Source organism: Balaenoptera acutorostrata, chromosome 1 (genome assembly GCF_949987535.1).
Source record: "Balaenoptera acutorostrata chromosome 1, mBalAcu1.1, whole genome shotgun sequence".
Lineage (NCBI taxonomy): Eukaryota > Metazoa > Chordata > Mammalia > Artiodactyla > Balaenopteridae > Balaenoptera > Balaenoptera acutorostrata.
Window position 1 is genome coordinate 67587452 of NC_080064.1, and position 21429 is coordinate 67608880.

A 21429-nucleotide genomic window follows, 5' to 3' on the forward strand; every position below is an offset into this window, starting at 1 on the left:
GTGGTTTTATTTGCTCTCCTTATTGATCTCTGTAGGTTCTGGAGGACACATGTAGAGAGATCCATATTTAGTTAATGTATAGAAACTCAAAGCCTGCATATATTTATTCTTACTTTCTTGGTATTTTAATGTAAATACAATGATATATTTTGCTTATTTTAAAGCTACAGTGGTAACATAATTATATCTATTTATATCTATGTATTTCTCTTTTTGTGTGTGTGATTTGCTTTTTAGCTTTAACCCTTGAATTCTTCTGAAGTTCTGCTTGCTTTTGGCTTGCTTATCTAGACCTTCCGTTCTCGCCTGTAGGCATAGTAGAACATAAGGAATCGTGGCCTAGTTTGCTTAGAAATGGACAGATGCTTAGAGAAATGAAGGGTAAACTAGGGCCTTGTCCAAATGTGGTTGATGCTTTTTGAAGCACAAAATGGACAAGGGCAGGGTAGGGCTTGATTGTAAATTCTTACAGATGTTGAGTGGCAGCCTCTTGGCACTTGAAGCTTTCATTTCTGCTGAGCTTTTTGAGGACCAACTGTCCTTCAAAGCTGGCTGCTCATCAGATTCCTCGGAACAGCTTTATGCAATGTCATGTTGTTAGACACTTGTTTATGTCCCAAATTCCTCATGAAGATTTTAACTTCTCATGAGCAACTCCTACCTCCTTCTCTCCCAGGGCTCCCTGCAGGAGTCCTGCTCAAAGTAGGTTCTCAGGGACTATTCCATCACCTTTGAAAGCCTCTATCTTGAAACCTCAAGAGGTGTTACATCAAAAGCAGTCTACTTTTCTTTGGAGACTGATGAGGAAAACAAAGGCACCTGAGCAGAAATGAGAATAGGAGCATTTGTGTGCTCTGCAGCCTCTCTAGGCTGACTCTGTAACATGTTAAGCCCTCTTCATTTTGCTCAAGAAGTGGTGAAAAATAAAACAAGACCATTAGTACCCCCCTTTAAAATATATATTATACGGGTATGCCCCAAAATAGCCACCCAAGTTGGTGCCTGGGCATTGCCAGTAAAGCCCTTTTGGAGGGACTAGATTATGAATTCAATTAAGAATCTCTGTATTGCACATTCAAAAGGCCTGATGTTATTTGAACTTCTGTGAGTTATTCTGTTTACAATTATTATTCATGGCACAACACGTGTCCCTGGGATGTAAATAAATAAATAAGGCAGGGGGACATGCAAATTGAATGATGTCACCCTCCCTTGGACAAGCCCTTCAGTGGTTTTCCTTGTCCTGAGGTAAGGAACAAATTTTTTTTTTTAACATCTTTATTGGAGTATAATTGCCTTACATTGTTGTGTTAGTTTCTGCTTTATAACAAAGTGAATCAACTATACATATACATATGTTCCCATATCTCCTCCCTCTTGTGCCTCCCTCCCTCCCACCCTCCCCATCCCACCCCTCTAGGTTGTCACAAAGCACCAAGCTGATCTCCCTGTGCTATGCAGCTGCTTCCCACTAGCTATCTATTTTACATTTGGTAGTGTATATATGTCCATGCCACTCTCTCACTTCGTCCCAGCTTACCCTCCCCGCTCCCTGTGTCCTCAAGTCCATTCTCTAATAGGTCTGCATCTTTATTCCTGTCCTTCCCCTAGGTTCTTCAGAACCTTTTTTTTTTTTTTTTAGATTCCATATTATATGTGTTAGCATACACTGTTTTTCTTTTTTTTTAATGTTCAAATGCATATTTAATTTTAAAATAACATTAGCCATTATTTATAATTGAGGAGAAAACATGGGGTATGATCTCACAATTCACTTTTTTTTCTTTTTCTGCTTGCCAATATATTTTTTTTTAACATCTTTATTGGAGTATAATTGCTTTACAATGGTGTGTTAGTTTCTGCTTTATAACAAAGTGAATCAGTTATACATATACATATGTTCCCATATCTCTTCCCTCTTGCATCTCCCTCCCTCCCACCCTCCCCATCCCACCCCTCCAGGTGGTCACAAAGCACCGAGCTGATCTCCCTGTGCTATGTGGTTGCTTCCCACTAGCTATCTATTTTATGTTTGGTAGTGTATATATGCCCATGCCACTCTCTAACTTTGTCCCAGCTTACCCTTCCCCCTCCCCATATCCTCACGTCCATTCTCTAGTAGGTCTGTGTCTTTATTGCCGTCTTGCCACTAGGTTCTTCATGACCTTTTTTTTTTTTTCCCTTAGATTCCATATATATGTGTTAGCATACTGTATTTGTTTTTCTCTTTCTGACTTAATTCACTCTGTATGACAGACTCTGGGTCCATCCACCTCACTACCAAATAACCCAGTTTCGTTTCTTTTTATGGCTGAGAAATACTCCCATTGTATATATGTGCCACATCTTCTTTATCCATTCATCCGATGATGGACACTTAGGTAGCTTCCATGTCCTGGCTATTGTAAATAGAGCTGCAATGAACATTGTGGTACATGACTCTTTTTGAATTATGGTTTTCTCAGGGTATATGCCCAGTAGTGGGATTGCTGGGTCATATGGTAGTTCTATTTTTAGTTTTTTAGGGAACCTCCATACTGTTCTTCATAGTGGCTGTATCAATTTACATTCCCACCAACAGTGCAAGAGGGTTCCCTTTTCTCCACACCCTCTCCAGCATTTGTTGTTTGTAGACCTTTTGATGATGGCTATTCTGACAGGTGTGAGGTGATACCTCATTGTAGTTTTGATTTGCATTTCTCTAATGATTAGTGATGCTGAGCATCCTTTCATGTGTTAGGAACTAATTTTTTATAGGACTTGTGATCTCCTCTGTTGTCTGGCCTCTGCCTGTCTCTCTGCCAGCATCTGCCGCCCCAACTCCCTCGCTCCCCATGCACCGACCATACTGGCCTCAGTTCAGTTTCTCAAGCATTTCATGCTTCTCGCCACCAGAGGATGTTTGCATATGCTGCTCCCACTCCCTGGTGCTTCCTGCTCCCTGGAATGTACCCGTCCTATCCCTTTCCTTAGTCAATACTTGTGTATCTGCCAGATCTCAGGTCAAACACCACTTCTTCAGAGGATTCTTCTTTGAATGTCCCTGTCACACATTCTCATAGAAACTGGTACTCCTGGGGTATTTCTTGAAGTTGTAATTTTACTTTTTTTGCAGGGTCATTTCCATAACAATGTTCTCCTCCCCCAGACTATCACCTTCATGAATGTAAGAACAGAGTTTGTTTTTGCCAACCATTGAATCCCATGTAGGTAGAACAAAGGGTGGTCCATAGGAATAGCTGAATAAATTTTTTCTTGGCTGCATGAATGAATTGATTAGTGTAAAACAACTGGTGAGGGCTAACTGTCCAAAATGAAACAAATACTGAACAACTGTTTAGTCAGATAGACAGCTGATTATAAAAGCAATCATTATTTGGTAATCTCAGGAAAGGATGCTGAAACAACTGAACACACACATAGCCTGAGAGACAGATGGAATAACTAAGAGGGAAAGTTGAGGAGGAAGTTTGAAGAAAACATGCTAAAAAATTCAGAGCTACTTGCTGGCTGTGTCTGAAAGCACAGTGTTCATTTCTAGTCACATCACTGCCGCAAGGAGTTTAAAGACACAGTGAAGAGAAGAGCCTGGGAAGGGCAGCCTGAATGATCCCAGATCAAATGTCAAGCAGCTCACAGAAAGTTTAAAGACATACAGTGGAAAGTCAAGAGTTCTTGAAGGAGATGTAATTATAGATCCAAAGCACAATTGTAGTATGTGATAATGTCACCTGCTTTCATTTTAACAAAGACCTGTTTATACAATGCAGATCCAAGAGTGGAGGTCTGGAAAATTCAAAGCAAATTTATGAAGTACTTTCATCAATAACAACTAAAGGATCTAAAGGCATAGGGTAGAGTACTGAAATTGATATCTGAGGATAAAGCATTGTTGAATCTGTGAATGATTCCTCTCTCGTGCATGCACACACATACATGCGTATTTTAAGAAAAGTATAAAAAATAAAGAGTGTAACAAAAAGATGGTGTTAATTTGATCTTTTAAACCAAAATACTGAATTTTTAATCACCCTCTTTTTTCTTAGTCTGAGAGAAACAGACATATGGCTGTCGTTTTCCACTCATTAGAGTATTCTTTTGACTCGAAAAGTGAAGGGAGACTTTTAAATCCTTACTGTTTACCAAGGGCTTTGAAGGGAATAGCTGAACACTGACTTTTTTTTTAGAGTTGTTTATCTTAGACTTCATACCGGTATGGAAATGGAATTGGCTTCTCAAAGCATAGTTCTTGAAGTATATCTCTTACATCTTGTGGAAATTTGTGCATAGGATTGTTGGGACATTTGTGGAAGATCTGGTGAGAATAGAGAAGGGAATTGTTAGGATAACTGGAACAGACAGAGGGAGGGAGTAGACAGGACTATGATAGTAGAAAGATATTGCCCACTACCTAGAGCCTGTCTAATTACTTACAACATTAAAAATGTGGCTAACAGTTCAAAGAGCCATACATTTTTTTTTCCAGTTAGAAAATACATCAGATTTAATATGACCAGCCAATGCTTTATTGATAATAAGCTAAAATTACAGAGGGAGTGCTCTGGATAATCAGATCGCTGTGCATTTATGACCATTTCTATTAGAGCAGACACAGTTCTGCCTACAAAACCACCATGGAATTGTGCATAACCAGAGGCTTGAGTTGGTCTGAATGTCTTTGACCTTGAGAAAAGATAATCAGTAGGACTGAGCAAGATGGGGACTAAGGAACAAATTCAGGACAGGCCTGAATTGAAGAGTGAGGTGTCTTAATTATAGGATGATTATAGGTTTAGATGATCATCATATAGAGAGTGGGCGGTGGAGCTAATTCAGAAGGCAGGCAGAGGCTACCAGAGGCAGCCAGACTGCTTCTCAAACTCAGGTGAAAACTTGAGTATGTCCTTACTCACACTATGTCCATTTGCATGTCTACCTCTGTGACAGGCAGAATAAAAGCCCACAACGATGACCTAAATAGGACAAAGATGTCCTAATAGGTCTTAATACATACCCTGATCCCCAGAACCTGTGAATAAGTTACCTACAATTCCTTGCCTTACCATACCTAAAGGGATTTTGCAGGTGTGATTAAGGTTAGGGACCTTGAGACGGGGCGATTATCCTGTATTAGCCAGGTGAACCCAACCTAATCATATGAGTCCTTAAAAGGGGAGAACCTTCCCTAGCTGAAGTCAGAGTCAAAGGGAGATGTGACTACAGAAGAAAAGTGAGAGAGTTGCAACGCTGCTATTTTTGAAGTTGGACAGTGGGGGCTTTGAGCCTAGGAATGTATGTAGTCTCTAGAAGCTGGAAAAGGCAAGGGAATGGATTCTTTTTAGAGCATCCAGGAGGGACCATATCCCTGCCGACACTTCGATTTTAGCCCATTGAGACCTGCATCGGGCTCTGTCTGACAGAAGGGAAAATAATAAATAATGTTGTCTTAAGCTCTTATGTTTGTGTTAATTTGTTACAACAGTGATAGAAAACTAATACAATCCCCTAATCCAAGCCACCAACATCACTCAGCTGAGCTACTGCAGTCTCTTCCTAACTGGTTTCCCTACTTCCGATTCTGTCCTTCCACAATCCACGATTATTCAGAGTTGTCCTCTTGAAAAATACCAGATAAGTAGTATTTTCTGGCTCAAAACTGTTCAACAAACCCCTTAACCTTAGGCTAAGACCCAGAATTCTTAATGGCCTTTCTCTAACCTCATCTCACACTGCTTTCCCTCCTGTGGACCCAGAAATACCCCCTCAGAAGTAGCTTTTTCTGACTTTTGTAATAATTGCTTCCTTCCTTTTCTCCATAATTTGATCACCTGTGTATATGTCACTAAATTATATAATTTAGTTTTGTCAGTTTCTTGAACAATATGTAAATGGAATAATACAATAAGTATTCCTTTGAGTATGACTTTCACTCAACACTATCTTTGAAAATCATATGTTGCATGTAGCTGGAGTTTATTCATTTTCATTCTAATAATTCATCTCTGAATTCTTTTGGATTTGCTGTGTAAACAATCACATCATTTATAAATAAGAAAAATTTTGTTTCCTTCCAAAACTGCTTTTATTTCTTGTTCTATATAGCACTGTTTAGGACTTCTGGTACAATGTTGAATTAAAACGGTAATAGCAAAAAAAAACAAAAACAAAAACAAAAAACGGTAATAGCGACCATTCTTGTCTCATTCTCAATTTCAGGAAGGTTTCAGTAAGTCATTAATAGGTACAAGGTTTGTTAAAAAATTTCTTTCTTTTTTTTTTTTTTGTAAATAGCATTTATCAGACTAAAGAAGTTTTCTCCTATATGTAATTAGTTAAGTGTTTTTGGCATGGCTGAGTGTTGAGCTACTGAGATGATCATATCAACAATTTTTCTTTTTTATACTAAAAATAAAGCAAATTACATTAATTAATCTTTAAAATGTTAAATCAAACTAGTATTCCTGAAATAAAGCCCCTTTGATCATGAAGGGTGTGGTGTGTGTCTGTGTGTGTGTGTGTCTGTGTTTTACTACGTTCAGTTTACTAATGTTTAATTCAGGATTTTTACAACTATGGTCATGAGTGAGATTGTCTGGTAATTTTCTCTAGTGCTTTATGTGCTGATTGGATTGATTCATTTGCCTTATTACACACCAGAAACAGACTGCTTTAATTACTGAAGCTTTACAGAATATTTTAATTTCTGAAAAAGCTAGTTCTTCTCCCCCTCTTGTTTTCTTGATGATTCTGATTTATAAACTTGAAAATCAGCTTATCTGGTTACAGGAAAAAAACATGGTGTTTTTACTGGATCTGAATTTAAAATGTAAATTAGGGAAGGTTGACATCTTTATGATTTTGAATCTTCCTGTCAAAACATGTAGTGTCTCTTTTCATTTGTTGACATCTTCTGTTATATTCTTTATGCCTTTTTTAGAGGATTTTTTCCCCCTAATAGAATCCTGGATATATTCTTGGTAAATTTATTCATAAGTATTTTATTATTTTTGTTGCTGTTGTAAATGGAGTCTTGTATGAAGGCTATTGATTTCTGTTTGTTAGTTTCATAAGCTGATATATTACTGCATTTCTTTATTGGTAGTATTGGGTTTTAAATATAAAATCTTATCATTCCTTCTCCTTTCCAAGTTTTATACCTCTCATTATTTCTCATCATAATTTTATAAGATTGTAAGTCTGGTACATGGTTAAATAATAATATGAATACTTGGTATCCTTTGCTTATGAGAATACTTCTAGTGTTTCTCTACTAAGAATGACACTTTGGGATAGAGGTAGATACATTATCTGATGTTTAGCAACTAACCCATGATTACTGTTTTATCCAAGAAAGGATTTAGTTTTTTCAAATATTTTTCTGTATCTGTGGAAATTATCACATTATTTTCTTTTTTGACCCATTAAAGTGATAAATTATATCTCTATATTTCCTAATATTGAACCATCTTTGCATTCCTGGGATATATTCCACTTAGTCATAATGATTTTTAATTCTACAGGGTAGAATGCTTAGAGCAACATTATAACATTCAAAAACTGGAAATAATCTACAAGTTCACCAACAGAATAATAGACAAATTAGGGTATTTTATACATGAATGGAGATTAACAGATTACAAACATTTGCACCAAGATGAATAAATCTTACAAACATAGCTTAAATTTTCCCAAAAAGCAAGACACAAAATATATATTTTGTGCATGATTTCATTTATGTAAAGTTAAAAAGTGGGCAAAACTAGAGTATTTAGAGATACATAGGTGATAAATGTAAACAAATAAAAAAATGATTTTCATAAAAGTTAGGATAGTAGTCACTTTTAAAGGGGAGAGTGGGATAATTGGGCAAAGTTACCTGAGGGCCTCCTAGGTTGCTGGTGGTGTTTAAATTCTTGACCTGGGTAGTATTTGCATGGGTCTGTGCTTTATAATAATTTATGGATCTTTATATTTAATGCAGTCTTTCCATATGTGTATATTGGATTATGAAAAGGTTTTTATAAATTACTTGCTAATAATTCATTTAGGATTTTTGTGTCACTATTCAGAAGTGAGATGTCTATCGTTTTCTCTTGCTTTTATATTTTTTAAGGTTTGGTATGCTTCTTTCATAAGAGGAACTTGAAGATTTTCCTTTTTGTCTAGACTGTGAAAGTATTAGAATCACTGTACAATTATCTGTTCTTTAAATGCTTAAATGTAAGACCCTGAAACTGTAAAACTACTAGAAGAAAGCATGGAGAAAACTCTTCTTGATATTCGTCTGGGCAATGATTTTTTGGATATGACCCCAAAAGCACAAGCAACAAAAGCAAAAATAGACAAAAGATATTACCACAAACTGAAAATGCTTCTGCACAGTGAAGGAAACAATCAACAGAGTGAAGAAACAACCTACAGAATGGTAGAAAATATTTGAAAACCACACACCTGATAAGGGGTTAATATTCAAAATATATAAAGAACTCAACTTGATAGCAAGAAAACAAATAACCCAGTTAAAAAATGGGCAAAGAACCTGAATAGACATTCTTTTGAGAAATACAGATATACAAATGGCCAGTATGTATATGAAAGGATACTCAGTATCATTAATCATCAAAGAAATGCAAATCAAAACCACAGTGAGATATCACCTGACACCTGTTAGAATAGCTATTATCAAGAAAACAATAGATAACAAGGGGATGTGGAGAAAAGGGAATCCTTGTGCACTATTGGTGAGAATGTAAATTGGTGCAGCCCCTATGGAAAAACAGTATGGAGGTTCCTCAAGAAATTAGAAATAGAACTACCATATGATCAAGCAATCCTCCTTCTGTGTGTATATTCAAAGGGAATGAAATCAGTATCTTAAAGAGATGTCTGCACTGTCATGTTCATTGCAGCATTTTTCACAATAGCCAAAATATGGAATCAACCTAAGTGTCCATTGACAAACAAATGGATAAAGAAAATGTCACACCTACACACACACACACACACACACACACACACCATGGAATATTACTCAGCCTTAAAAAAAGAAGGAAATTCTGTCATTAGAACAACATAGATGAAACTGAAGGACATTATGCTGAGTGATATAAGCCAGACAGAAAAAGACAAATATTGCATGATCTCACTTACATGTGTAATCTTTAAAAAAAGTCAGACTCATAGAAGCAGAGAGTAGAGTACTGGTTACAAGGGGCCAAGGGATGGGGAAATGGAAAGATGTTTGTCAAAGGGTACAAACGCAGTTGTATACGAAGAAGATTAAGTCTAGATCTTATGTACAGCATGGTGACTATTGTTAATGATACTGTATTGAATACTGGAAATATGCTAAGAGAGTAGATTTTAGGTGCTCTCATGACACATACAAAAAAATGGTAACTATGTGAGGAGATGATAGGTTAATTATCTTGATTGTAGTAATCATTTTACTATGTGTATGTGTATCAAATCATGTACACCTTAAATACACACAATTTTTATTTTAAAAGATAAAATATTTTTTAAAAAAAGAAAGAAAGGAAAAATTATGTGTAGATCTCCATGACTGTGGCTAATATAGAGTTTCTTTTTGGGGTAAGGAAGCTCTTCTAAAACTGATCGTAGTGATGGATGCACAACCTTGTGAATACACTAAAAGCCACTGAGTTGTACATTTTAAATAGGTGAAATGTCTGGTATGTGAATTACATCTCAATATACTGTTAAAAAAAACTGTAGTCCCTTCTACTACAGTTTCTCCTTGTAAATATCTCTTTTTATTTTTATTCTGTCAGTCTTGATACTACTTTTTTGTTGCATATACAGTTTGTAACTTATATTCTGCATTGTGAATTGTATCCTTTAACATTCTTTTTTTCTCACTTAATGCTTTTTGGCCTGGATAAGCAGGAAATATTGTTACTGAGATCACAAATTCTGGATTGGTTAGGTTTAAATTCAGACTTTCACACTTGCAAAGCTAAGTGTCTTTGTGTCCCAGTTTCTTCATCCAAAAAAAATGGGCATAATGATAGTAACTATCTCACTGGGTTTGAAGCGGATTACATAAATTAGTATATATAAAGCACTTAAGATAAGTAAGCAGTAAGTGTTTACTACATGCTTACTGGCATGTAATAAGTGCTATATAAATGTTAGGTTAAAAATTGTCTGCTATTATGCTTCATTATCATGACTCCTGCTTTTTGTTTACATTTGCTGATATACTTCTGTCCTTTTTGGATTTTTTTTTTTTTACTTTTCTGAATCCCTTTATTTTAATTGTGTCTCTTGTACACTAAATATCACATCTGAAATTCATTTTCATTTGGTAGGTAATTTTGGCCCAGTTGGATATATTTTGTATTAGTTCTATCACTTTATCTTCTATGATGAATTCTTACTATTTTTTAGAAACTGTTCACTATGATCAGTTTTCTTCACTTTGTTTTCTTTGTGAAGCTCTTTTGTGTTCTTGATGGGAAGTTTATGGTTTTTCTCTAGTTATCTTTAATTATAAATTACTCTTAGTCATGTTTATAAGTGTCCATCCTTATTAGTTACAGCTGTGAGCAGTTAAACATTTAGTATGTTTCCTCCTCCTCCCTCCTCCCATCTCTCCTCTGCATGTTGATTTCAGTCACAATTATCTTTCTTAGTATTTGCCTTGATATCCTTAAGAATCTTTAGGTTTTTATTTCTTGATTTATCAAGTTTAAATGAAATCCTTTGACTTCCAGCTCTTGTACAAGACAGGAAACACACTTACTCTTTCTTCCAATTTCTTTCCCTCTTCCCCTCCCAATTTTTCAGTTGTACTATATCTTCCACTCTAACCAACATTTTTTCTAGTTTTAGTGGTATTGTGAAATATATTCACTCTCTTCCAATCTTTTTCCAAACTTCTTGATTGGCTGAGTGTTGTTCTTTATTATTTTCCACAAAAAAGATCAACAAAATAATATTCCTGCAGTTTTGCTTCTTTAAAGTTGCTGTTTGTAGTCTTTATCCTTGAAGAAGAGTTTGCATGTATATACCATCCTTATCTTAAACTTTCTTTCCTTGAGAATCTTGGAAGTATTGCCTCTGGTATTCAGTGTTGCTGTACAAAAATATGAAGTCAGCTTGACTTCTCCTTATAAAAGTGACTTGATCTTTTCACCTGTCTGCCCAAAAGATTCTTCCCTTATCTTTTAAGCCCAGTAACTTTACTGGAATATGTCTCAATGATCATTCTAGGTCTTTATTTCTTTTGTTGCATTAACTTTCTCATTTCGATCCTCTATGAATCTTCTGTAGTATCTGTAGATACTTTCTGTTGATTCTATCTTTCTGTAGTATCTGTTCACTCTTGTGCTCCATTTTGCTTTCATTTTTTTTATTTTGCTGTTTTGTTCTTGTACACCTTTTCTAAGTTCTGCCAATTGGTAACTTACCTCCTTTTATTCTGCTCTGTTTTCCCTGAGTTCTTCCATTTCTGCATTATTATCTATCTTCTTTCAACCAGTTGATCACTTCATTTTGGGTTTTTTTCCCCTCCAAATTCATGGCAAAACATGATCACAACTTTCTTCTGCCCTATGATAATATTTTACAGGAGGATGTACTTTGTTCATAAATTTTGCTCCTTTTTGCCTTTTGTCTTAGAGTATTTTTGTATAGATGTGATTGTTATTTTATTATTCATCACTGAATGATTTTTGTTTTCCTAGACCAGGTATTTATAACAGCTTTCTTGAGAAAGGCCAGTTAGCATTTCTGTCCAGCACAGTTTCAGAATACAAAGGTCCTCTTCTTCTCAGAGCTTACACAAAGCTAGAATGCCTCCTGAAAGTGTGTCTTCTTGGTCTGAATCTTTCCTCTTTTTTACTGAACTTGTTATGGTTCTGTTGGGGTGGAAAGTAACCTTCTGTTTCTGCTCAGCAAATGGTCCAGCTTCTGTTTCTCAGGGTACACGTCTCACTTTCAGGAAGTGAATTTTTGTGGCATTTCCTGAGATCTGTCAAGGCTGGGCTCTTACCACTGACATCTTAAAATCTCTCCTCAGCCTTTCTCCACTTTCTCCTGGGAGAACTCAGTTGCTTTTAGAAAATATTAAAAACGTATTAGAATCTCTCTTGAAGTTTTATTCAAAACTGAGTTTTTGTTTTTACTTTTTCATTCTTCTTGGGTGGTTTCCAGATAGAGGAGGTGTAAGGCTGCGTTACCCAGCCATGCACATAGGCTGGGAGTTTCTACCCCATACCCAACCATCATGAAAAGGATATTCTTTTATTCTTTTGAAGATTCTTTCTCTTGCCACTTTAGTTCCTTTGTACAGTGGCCAAAAATAGTACAAGAACATCTTCTTTGCAACTTCAAGGCATTGCTCAACGTATGACAACCTGATTTATGGAACTTCTCTACCACAGAATTGATGGTTCTGAACATGAACTCAAACAGCAGTTACCTGAAAATCCAGACACATGAGATTTCGCCCCCCAATCTGTCGGTTCTGTCAGGGTGAAATGTGGACCTTCTCGGCCTTCTGTTGTCTCTGTGGCTCTTTTCTAAGTGGTTGAGTAGAAGTGCCCCAGAGGAATCATCTTGGTGCTGGCTCCGCGGCTCTGTGCAGACTGCTAGTCTTAAAAGAAGACAGCTTATGCCTCCCCAGATTCTCTCCTGCTCCCTCTTCCACCTAATTGTTTCAAATTCAACCCCCCCGACACACACACACACACACACACTGTATGCTAGGAACCAGTGGGAAAGTGGATCAACTGACAGTCAACAGATTGTTTTATGAACCAAACTCTTCCAGGCAGCAAACCAGGTGGCACACTCAAACTGGGTGATTTTAGAATTTAATAAAGAGACAATTAATCCCATGAGACTTTGACTCCTCTGTCAGGATTTGGGGAAAGCCAAGAAGGGATAATGCAGTATCTTGGGGTTGGTAAATAGCAGGGAGCCTTTACCGTCTCTAAGCCTGAAGGGACCAAGAGTGGGAGTGATAGAGGATCCCACAGAGGGTAAAGAGAAGGCTTCCTGAAGGAACTGTAGCCTTTAGTAGAGGGATGTAAACCACGTAAGGAGGGAAGCAGGGGGAAAAAAATCCCAACCTCTCTCTTTTCACTCTCCCATCTCCTGCAGTGCCTCTCACTGGCCAAATCCAAGTGAAAGCCAGATGGCAAGTGGAGCCCATTGATCAATCCATAAAGATCAGCCTCCCAGAGCAGAGGGGAGAAGAGCAGAGAGTGGATCTGGAGAGGCCGACACAAGATAAACAGCACTCTATGGATGCACCAATAGACTAAACAGCTTTTGAGAGGGACTTTAGTCTGTAGCAAACACATTGCAAAGATTCGTGGCTTGCTTGCAAGAAGCAAATACAAGATTATGCTAAAGAAAACATAAATGTGAGGTCATATGTCAATTAAAAGGTGAGTTTTTGGGCTCAGCACAGTTATGCATCACTAGGTGTAAATGAACAAATACGTAGATTTGAAAGCTAAGGCATAGAATTATTTAAACACATCCACTGAGCATTATCTAAAAATCATCCAGGTTCTATTACCATTTTGTTCTGAACCCCCCCGATCACTTCTCATTTAGTTTCCATAAATAGTCCTCCTCTTCCCACCGTTATTTTAGTCCCTAGATTTCCTATTTCAGCCTTCTCTGCTAGTTCTACGCTTTCTCCTGGGCAGGTTTTTTCAGTTCTTTGACATCAGTTTCCACATCTTCCCTAGCGAGACTCGAAACTATTTCTCTGGCTCAGTTCTGTTTCGTGAGCCCTCAGTCCATAGCTCTAGCTGCTTACTGGACGTTTTCACCTGGATGCTTTACAGGCATCTTAAATTTACGTGCTGAAAACCTAACTCATTAGCTTAAGCCCTCCTGACACCTCTCCCGACAACACACACTTATGCTTGCACCTGACTTTGCAAACTTATTTAACATTTTACGGCTTCCTTAATTTTTGTTTTCTAACAAAACAGATCAATGTATGGAGGGAATTTTCTATTTTGGCAGAGAAATAAGTAAATATTAAAAACTTTCATCAGTGCTTTCTATAATTAAGAGGAAATCAGCAATTTCCATAGTCTAGGGGGGGAGGTCAGTTTCGCAAAGGCACACCCCAGAGATAATCCTCAACATCTCCTTTATTTCCCACAGCCAGGTAGTCATAAGTCTACGGTAAAGAAATAGAGCTCATGTCTTCCCTGCTTGGCATTGTACCCCCCATGCCTGATATTGAAATCAGTATTTCTTGAATGAATGAATGGCTCTACATCTTGCAATTCTACCTTCTAACTCTCTCCGCCTCCATCCCTGCTGCTACCACCTTGACAAGGATCCTCATAGTCTTTTTCCTAGAGCCTTCTAAAGGTCTTCCTGCCTCCAGATATTCCCCTCTGCCAATCCTTTCTTTACTGCAGCCAATAGCCTTTTTAAAGGTTAATTCTGGTCCCACTACCCTCTATTTTAAATAATGTAATAAAATAAAGACTACCACGAACTCTCCCTTGTTTGCTGGGCCCGCAGATGGTTCTTGTGTGTTTGCCCAACTGTGTACCTTACATCTGAATTTGCATGCTTTTAAGGAGGCATGCCCTCTCTAGTTACCCGCTGGCCCCTGATCTACCTTCCAATTTGCTGCCTCTTACTTATAGGATAAAGACCCATCTCCTTAGCATGGAAATCAACTTGCCTTTCTAGCCTCATCGCCCTCCTTACCCGTCTACTCACTTAGAACTTGGATTCCTCAACTTTTCACAGTTCCCTACAATGTCCTCTGTGTGCCATGCTCCCTGCTCTCCCCCTGGCTAGTCTACTCATAGTTTAAGAAACACCTCGGATATCACCCCCACCACGATGCCTTTGTGAACTCTAGCATAGCTGCTTTTTCCTCTGTGATTGTGCAGTATTTTGTCTATCTTTGTGCTGCACAGTAATTACATCTTTACATTACTGGCTGCTCAGCTGCTCCACAAGCCTCAGAGGCCTGGACTGTATTGTAGTTTTTCTTTGTCATCCCACCCCTCAGTGCAAAATTTGGAAAACAGCAACGGCTAAGTCAATGTCTAAGTTAATGAATACTTCATTAACCTATATTTATAGAGCATTCTTAGTACCCATTAAACTGTACCATCTCTCATGTCTCAGCATTATGTTTCACTGCAGCTTTCTCTAATAAATTTTGTGAGAAATATGGAATATGGCTGCACTGTTCTCTGGTCATATGGGAGTTTCATTCCTGTTTATATTTTTCTTGTACAAGCATACCCCGGAGATATTGCAGGTTTGGTTCCAGATGACAGAAATAAAACAAATATCGCAATAAAGCAAGTCACATGAATTTTTTGGTTTCCCAGTGAGTATAAAAGTTATATTTACACTATACTGTAGTCTATTAAGTGTGTGCAATAAAAAATTTCCATACCTTAATTTTAAAAATAATTTGTTAAAAAAAAATTTATTGCTAAAAATGCTAACCCATTATCTGAGCCTTCAGCAAGCCAGTAGGAACATCAAAGATCACTGATCACAGATCACCATAACAAATACAGTACAAATAAAAAAGTATGGAATATTATGAGAATTCACAAAGTGAGTAAATGCTATTGGAAAAATGGCGCCAATAGATTGGCTCGACGCAGTGTTGCCACAAACCTTCAATTTGTTTAAAAAACAAAACAAAACAAAACAAAACACCACAATATCTGTGAAGTGCAGTAAAGCAAAATGCAATAAAACAAACTATGCCTGTATTACTAGAAATAATGACGGTAACTGCAGTGGTGAATCCCTGAGATTTCTGTTTAAGGAAATTGTTACTGTTGGAGAAATTGGCAAAGCCTGACTCCCCCAGGCTCCACTCCTTGTATCTAAGCAGTTAATTCTCTACTGTGTTATGTTTAGCTTTCAGCTGTTGAAAATGCTTGTTGTTCACCTCCTTTGTGCACATTTATCCAGCTGTCTCCTCTTTTTTTCATTAAGCTCTCCCCTTAAAGCTTTATTTCTTCTGTTTTCACTTGTGAATTTCTGTCCACTGGCGCTTCCTGACATAGACGCTATTTGAGGAAGCTTTGGTTGAAAACGAGCAAGAGAGGACAAAAAACTTGTTTTTAAAGGTTCCCCCTTTCACCTAGTATTGGATGAAATTTCTTTAAGATTCAACAAACTTGTTATAAAATAGCATACACTGATAAAATAGCATACACTGTGAAATATACATACAACCACAATGTCATTGTAAATATATTTTTCTTATCAGAGAAGGCAACAGGCAAATCAACCACTCTTGCAAGGTCATATTTCACAGAGACAGCTGAACTCACCCACTGTTGAATTATGTTATGAAGCCAGTGATTTAGCATTGTCATCTATTTTGATTGACACCAAAAGCCTTCCAGGACAGTAAACGAAAAGACATTAGAAAAAAATCACATACAAAATGGCTTGATAGCTTTAATGAGTTTTAAAATGAGGTAAAATAACTTAATCAAATCAGACAGCTCCATAAAAGAATTAATTTGGTCACTGGCTCTCTTTCCAAAATGACTTTGTTTTACTCAGTAAGGTGAAACTGTCTCTGTGACTAAAATAGTCACAATGAAATTCAGAATGACGTGACCTGGGGTGGGGAATGCATTTCCCAAAGTTTCTCAGGAGCTCTCTGTATTGTGGCCTCCTGATGAATAAGATGTACACATTTTCTTAAGTTTCATTTTAATGAAAGTGAAAAGGAATGTGAAAGAAATATATTAAAAACCATGAGACACTTAGAACCTCCATTTGGGGTAACTTGTATATTAAATTTTGGAAACCGGAATGACTCTGAGATGCGATTTATGGGCCCCCATGGGAGGGGATTCGGGAGTATTCCCACACTGCCACAGACCACAGCAGCCATTTCTTGCAGTGTCAAGAGAAAAACACCACACAGGACAATCACCAGCCAGAGACAGGAAGTCCTGCTTCAGCTTTTGCTAGACTTTTGGCCCAGACTCCAGAAGAGATTATGAGAAAGGTGGTCTTGGCCCCTATAGAAATGTGAGCTGATGCCCAGACTAGAGGCATTGAGTCAAAAAGACTCATTTCCTGTCTACCCAAGCTTAAATCCCAGACTTTTTAGTGTAGCTCAAAACTGGGGTTAGTTCAGAAGTGAGATTTAAGGAGAAAATTACATATGGTCAGAATTCCCCACCAACTGTAAATCATCCACCATTGATACAGTTCACTGTCTCTTGGGTTGAGCATGAGATTAAGTGGTCAGCTTACATTTTCTATGTTATTTAAAACGTTATAGCTTTAAATACGAAGAGTGCCCTTGAGAGGCAGGGGGAACTGGAACAGAGCGAGGAAAGAGCAGATCCATAGATCCTACCTCAAAATTATATGGGCCACATTCTTATTGACGGTCAAGTTACCTGCACTTTTCGAATGACTGTTTCTTCTTCCCTTCCTGTCCCCCTCCTTTTCTCTGCTTTCTTTTTCTCCTAGAGTTCTAAGAATTTAGTCTCCTAAATTCCTGTATGTAGCGCTTGCCACCATCACTATTTGGTATTTACGTTTGCGTTTATTAAATGTTATGTCTGTGTCACCTATGAGCCTGTTGGGTCCAGGAGGGAAGGGACCGTGTCTTCTTTGGTTCACCATTTCATTGTCCGCCGCTAGCATAGAGCCCAAGAGGAGCAGAACAAGTACGTCTTCAGTGAATGGATAAGTAAAAGAGAGACCACTAGACATCACCACCTTGAAAGTTCTGCTCTTGGTAAATGTGGCTTAATCGCCTTGCAGTGCTATAGGCACCTTTTCATTTACAAAGGGCTTTCACAAACGTGGCCTTATTTTAAAGGTCACAGGCCTGAGGGCCCCACCACATTCACGAAAGAGACTGAGACCTGGAGAGGTTAAGCGACTTGCGCGAAGTTGCACAGCTAACTTGTGACAGAACCAGCCTTTGAGCCCCCGACTTAAAAAAGCCTGAGCGAGGCCAGTTAGGGTTCCCCGTACCAGGTGGCCTCTCCTCCATGTATGGACACTCCTCCGTATCAGGGTGTGTAGACCAGGGGCGCGTGGAGCAGCGAGCCCGTCTCACCCCTCACTCAACAGGGTTGTTTCAAGTGCTTGCTCTGCACCAGACGTTGCCAAAGCTTTCAGACAACGAATGTGAATGAGGTGTGGTCCTTGCCCTCAAAGACACACAATCTCATGCCAGCACAGTGTTGTGAACACATAAATTCCAGAGTACATTGTTGCAATCCTACTCTGCCCACAGCTACAATAATGCTCAGGTTAAACGGGAAGAAAAGCCAGGCTTGGTGGTTTGCACACACAGTAAGGGCTGTTGTTTCAGGTTTGAAACCAGATTTTAACCATTCTGCACATGTGTTAAGGATCCTTACTGTAATGCATGTTCGCAGAGCTGAGGCTAGAAGGCTTAAATTTATGGAACAACTGTGGAACTTCTTTCAGCATGGAGAGTTTGGAACAAGGATGGCATTGCCAGGGAGTTGCCCTGGAAAATACAGGCAGCAAGCACATTCTGTCTTTTCCCTTATGCCAATGTTAGTGTCTCCATAAAATTCCAAGTGAGAAAAGAGCCTGCAAAGGTGTGAGGTGGAAATCATATCACAACATTCGAGTAGGTGAGACCAGCAGAGATGACAGGGGAGAAAATGGCACTTTAATGCATGAGAGTAATCTTCCAGGATTTGTACCAGGATGTGTTCAATTTTAACAAGCAGGGCTCCCAGAAGGGTCAGTTTCAGCAGTGTCACGTGAGCCCCCGGAGAAGAGATGGCTGATGGGCTGACACACTCGCAGGTTGAGTGTGCTAGGTAAAGCAGAGCGGGGAGGGGAGGTCCTGTGAAGTGCAAATTACAAAACAGAGCTTTTCTTTTTTTTTCGGTTTGTTTCACAATAGATGACTTTGAAACAAAAAGAGATAAATAACCCTGTAAGTGAGTAGAAATTTGGGAAGTAAAACTAAGTGATGAAGGATTGTTTCTCACATGTAGGCGATACACAGTGTTTGTATGGTTTCTTGGAAAAGAAACAAGAACTCCTAGTTTCAAGAAAAAGTGGACTTCTTGGGGAGGAGACAAGTATGAACAATGAAGGAACATGACAAGGTTGTGAGTAGTTTTGCATGAAACATGGAGCATGGCAGCAACAGATTAGGCTAGCTTGGGCTCAAAATGACCTAAAAGTCTATAGAAAGCTTCCAACCAAGCAGTGCTATGTATATGGAAGACCCTGCCATGTGGATTGAAGCTTTTCTAGGACTTTTGTTAGTTGATCCCTCTTAAACAGGATGTAGGCAACTAAATTACCACTCGTTGAATACTGTAGTGGGTATATGTAGAGATTCGAACTTTCTTTCATTTTGTACTAAAGAAATAAAATTAGATTATCTCTAAAAAAGCTTACATTTGAAGCTAACAGTTTGGGGTTGCATCTGGCATAGAGACACTCTCTAAATGACATTTTAAAGGAAAAAATGTTTAGAACAACTACATTGTATAATTGAACAAAGTATATTCTGATTCCAGATTCAATGACAATCTGTAAGGACTATTTGACAAGATGATTTATATTCTGTGCTGAGCAGAATTTAAGACGTTATTCACAGGGAAAGAAGATCCAGTTTCCTTTACATACCATTTGCATATTGGGTTTTTTTTCTCATTAATAGAACTTAAATCTTTTAAAGTTTAGAGTTTTAAAATTCCCCAGAGACTTTGAGCCATCATTGAGTAATCCATCAAAAATCCAGAGGCATTAAAAGTTCTGTGACTAATATGTGTGAAACGTTTTTGAGGATAAAATTCTTTTTTGTAATTATACACTGCAGAGTATGGAATAATTTCTACCGTGTGAATTACCTACCCAAGGATACTATTTGAAAATTCTATCTTGCGTAAATAACAGTCAGCCTCTTATAGAAGAGAAGCAGTGTTTTCATACCTGGAATAGAAATTATTTTAGAATCATCTACATGCAACATTTTTTTCATTATTACTCAGATCTAGTGACTATGAAAGGGAAGTAAACTCACACAGCTGGCTCTTTCAAGACAGTGATTCAGTTTATTCTTGTTTCAGTATTGTAGGAGAATGAAAAGGTTAGAATTACCTTTTGGATTCAATGTGGTATTTCCCCTTGATACCTAAACAAATGGAAGGCAGGCAGCTTTGCCAGCTTTACTCTAGAATAGTAAGGGATTTCCCTTGTAGTGTGTTTTATCTGAAATCTGGTACTTTTCCATCATGAAGGACTTACAGCCTGAAATCCTTTTTTTAATCCTTCAAACAAAGCCTGTGTCTTGTGACTTTTCCAGATACTGTCCTCGTTTATAAGGAGAAAGACATGTACTTTAATTCTGGTCTAGTGTGTAAGTATGTTCTTTTGAGCCAAAACAGTTTGGGAAATGGGATGGTCTAATACAAACCTGCCCTGCCCTAGAGATGGTGACTTAGTGGCTATGAGGTGGGGTTTAGGAATATGTAGTGTTGGGGTTTTTTCTTTATTATGGTAAAAATTTATGTAACATAAAATTTATCATTTTAACCATTTCTTAGTGTACAATTCAGTGGCATTAAGTATATTCACATTGTTGTGCAACCAGCATGACTGTCCCATACCCAGAACTTTACCATCATCCCAAGTTAAAACTCTGTACCCATTAAACAAGAAATCCTCTTTCCCCCTTTCCTTCAGCCCCTGGGAATCACTATTCTATTTCCTGTCTCTAATAATTTGACTATTCTAGTTAACTCATGTAAGTGAAATCACGCAATCTTACAATATTTGTGCTTTTGTGTATGGATTGTTTCACTTAGCATGTTTTCAAGGCTCATTGATATTGTAGTATATATCAGAATTTCATTCCTTTTTAAGTCTGAATATAGTCCATGGTATATATATACCACACTTTGTTTATCCATTCATCCATCAATGGATGTTTAAGTTGTTTCTACCTTTTGGCTTTTGAGAATAATACTGCTGTTGACATTGGGCTGCAAATGTCTGTTCAAGTCTCTACTTTGAATTTTTTTAGGCATATATTTAGATGTGGAATCACTGGATCTTATGGTAATTCTATGCTTAATTTTTTGAGGAATTGCCATACTGTAGGAATGTATAGTTTTAACCAGTACTCCAGGTGGTTCTATGATCAGGTAATTTGGGAAACACATACTTATCAGTTACACATTGTTGCAAGACAAACTACCCCCAAAATTAATGGCTTAAAACAACATTCATTTATTCAGCTCACAATAATGCGTGGCTTTTCTGGGCTGAGATAGGCTTCTCTGATCTCTGTTGAGCTAGCTCAAGCTTTTGTGGTCACGTGGTAGGTCAGCTGGGTGCCGGCTGGTCCCAGTTGGCCTCAGTCATATGTCTCCCTGTTGTTCAGCTATTGGTTGAGGCAATGAA

At 37.9% G+C, this 21429-nt stretch overlaps 1 protein-coding gene across 1 annotated transcript in view; it reads left to right on the plus strand.

Annotated features, from left to right (window-relative positions):
* Positions 1-21429, plus strand: part of ST6GALNAC5 (ST6 N-acetylgalactosaminide alpha-2,6-sialyltransferase 5) — a 188232-nt gene that overhangs the window by 109258 nt on the left and 57545 nt on the right. The gene's annotated exons all lie outside the window — the stretch shown is intronic.